Source organism: Merops nubicus, unplaced genomic scaffold (assembly GCF_000691845.1).
Source record: "Merops nubicus isolate BGI_N331 unplaced genomic scaffold, ASM69184v1 scaffold772, whole genome shotgun sequence".
Classification (NCBI taxonomy): Eukaryota; Metazoa; Chordata; class Aves; order Coraciiformes; family Meropidae; genus Merops; species Merops nubicus.
The window spans coordinates 769-3,813 of record NW_008592627.1 but is presented as its reverse complement, the minus strand read 5'-3'; the positions used below and the strand labels follow the sequence as shown (position 1 = coordinate 3,813).

General features: G+C 40.9%; 1 protein-coding gene across 1 annotated transcript in view; it reads right to left on the bottom strand.

The window, feature by feature from the left end:
- The window catches only part of CD44 (CD44 molecule (Indian blood group)), a gene marked incomplete at its 3' end in the record, with an annotated part of 21,898 nt that overhangs the window by 18,236 nt on the left and 617 nt on the right, over positions 1-3,045 (bottom strand). The gene's annotated exons all lie outside the window — the stretch shown is intronic.

Sequence of the window (3,045 nt, the reverse complement as noted above, 5' to 3'; positions counted from 1 at the left end):
TCCCTACACTGTAACCCACTATAGGTTAACTACATCCAGACTAAAATTATCTTTTTATCAAGGACAAAACACAGTTATCAGAGGTTTTGTTCTCCATCTTCTTACCAATACTCAAACTGTCCTGGAAAGATATTTCTCTAGTCTGTCCTTAAAAACAATGTCTCTTAGCAACCTATTTTCAACTCCAGTTACTGCTGCTGTCTGGCCAGTCCCTCTGAATGCCACCTCCTCTCTGACAAGAACATTATTTGCCCTTTGCTTTTTAATCACCCCATATCCCACAGAGCTCCCCAGAACTTTTTCCTCTGCCATGTCAGCAACAGAATTTTGGCTTTTTCTAACTTTTCTTATACCTATAAGCTCAGCTCCTATTATACATTAATTCGATTGCTGCTGCTGTCTGTTTTTATTCCTCATTTATGTGCCCCTGTTCCTGGTATTTGCTATCCAAATTAGTGGCAGTGTCTGCAGAGGTTTATACCAGGTTCTTCTTTGGATAAATTCCAAATTTCTTCTTTAAATTAAATGCTTCAAAACTTCATGCTGCCTATATAGCTCATTTTAGCTGCTTCCTGCCATCCACCGTGCTTCTCATCACACAACCAAACATTCCTTTGAGACCTGGATTTTTCCTCACTGTGTTTCCCTGCTTTCTTCTGCAAGTTCTTTCGTTTCAAACGGCAGTTGCACTTCAATGAAAGCATTTTTTTTACCCCTTCATGAAATTCTTGACAACCCATCTTTTCTACAAGTGTTTTAGCAGTAATGAGCTCGTGGTTCTCTTTGCTGTTTGTGGCTGTCTATCAGCATCTCAGGACATCTCCTCCTCCTGGCAGTCTCTTGCTATAGGAGAACCTCAGGCCTGTTTAGGTGCAATAACTGCAATATGAATACTGTCTTCAAGCCCTGGCCTATGAAATTCATGGGAACTCTTCTGGACAGAAAGACACGCCAGGCATGAGGGAACATTTCATTTTCCCTTGGCTAGAGCTACCAGTGGTTTTAGAAGCATTTAGTTTGAAAAGTTCTTCCTCAATTGTATGATGCTATCTTTCCTCATTAAGCCTTTCTCTGACTTCCTTTTTTCAAGCCAAGGGTTCTACATTGTGGTGAACACCAGTAACTAAAGAACAACAAACATTTCTCCAAAGACTGCAAGACAATCCTCTGCCATGGTTTGTTGGCTCTGCATGTGAGAGCATTTCAATTTCAACCTTTCCATTAAACAATGATGGAAGTTCAAGTGAACTTTAACAAAGTCTAGTTACTTTGCAGCTTTGGGAAAACAGCCAAGATACACACCGTAAGGACTAACTGAAAATAAATTAGCACAAAGAGCTTCTTCAAATGGCTTTATTTGCAAATTTACATGATGGATGTATAAGTCAAGAGGCAGGCAGGTCCCTTCCTTTGTGACTGACTATAGCAGCCCCATCTCAGAGCCTTACCTTCATACTGAGACTCTGGCAGCCTCTCTCCTCCCACTGGTAGCCTCATTCTCCCTCTTTTCATTTCATCTTTACTACTGCTTACTACTCCAGCTTGGGGTCAAAATTCTAGGATTCACTTGGTGTTAACCAAGGAAAACTTTGAGAGAAATATTTTTACCAACACACAACGCTCACAGGGGGAAAATCTACCCCGGAATCATTATTCACCAAGACATCAGCATCTATATTCTCCTGGATCCAGACTCCTGAGACAACAAAAGCCACATCAATACCATGAGTTCACCTTCACTCACCTATCAGTGACAGACACAACAGCACAGAACACAGGATAAGTTTTTTAGCTGCTCCCTATAACTCATCTTTTAGTAATCACATTAACAGTAATACCAGGTCCTTTCTAATTCTGCAAAATTCTGTGCTAAAAGAATGAAAACTCAGGAACAGATCTGAGTTTTGTCTTCAAGCAAGGTGTTTCCCAACAGCAATGGCCACTGCTCTATGATACACAGCAAAGTCATGAGTTTAAAAAAAGAAAACCACCATCAAGTGCTGTTTTGAAGTCATTGCTAAGTACAAAGTCGTGCTGGAATGTACCACATACCAACTAAAATATATTGTAGCTATAGTCTAATACCCTGCTAAGCCATTAAAGAAACTTCCCTGTGGGGCATGTGTGGAGTCTGACATACTTTTTGTAACTCTGCCAGAGACTCTGAGATGGGGTTTTCTGCTGTGTCTCACTGTAAAAGTGCATTACTCCCAGAGTCAGTGTGGACCCTGCTTCTTTAGGGTGTTTCTGGCAGCTCATAAAAGGAGAAATCGTTTGAGCAGGCATTAACCAAATAATTATAATACTTATACAACATAGAGACTTGGGCCAAGCCAAGTTTCTAAACACCTCAGACACACTTTATTTGCCTACAGAACCCCTGGCCTTTCTCTACAGGCTTTATCCATACAACCTGATTTTAGCAAGAGCATTTTGGAGCAACGGATGGAGGGACAGAAGGAAAAGCCATGAGGGTGCTCCAGCTATCACAGATGCACTGTTCACTCAGACACACCCATTCCCTGCAACCATTACAGATGTATCTACTGCTGCTCAAACAACTGAGATACATCCCCTACATACACACAGCCCTTGGGTGACAGTGGCCACGAAAAATGCATTTTGTTAGACTCCTGGAACTGAGGAGTAGAAAAAATAAGGGAGAAACATAACTGTTATCCCTAACCACAAAAGACCTCTGGGCAGCTGCTGTCACATTGAGAGCCTGCTAAAAGCATGGCCGTTTCCTTCAAAAAGAGTTGAGCCTGCTCCATGGGATATTTCAAAGGCTTTTTGTCATTTTGGATATATAATTTTTTTCCTTCTATAGTAACGTTTCATTTTTCAATACAAATACTTGAAGCCGATAACCAAAGTACAGAAAGTTAAGTAATAAATAAGTGGATTTTACAATCACTTCTAACTCCTTTTGTTCCAAGATCTCATCCATCAAGCCCAAAGAAACTTTAAGAAGCCAGGGAGAAGCATGCTTGGCATAAAAGCTCTCCAAATTTCAGTCACTGCAGTTTTGCTCCTGTTCAGCAG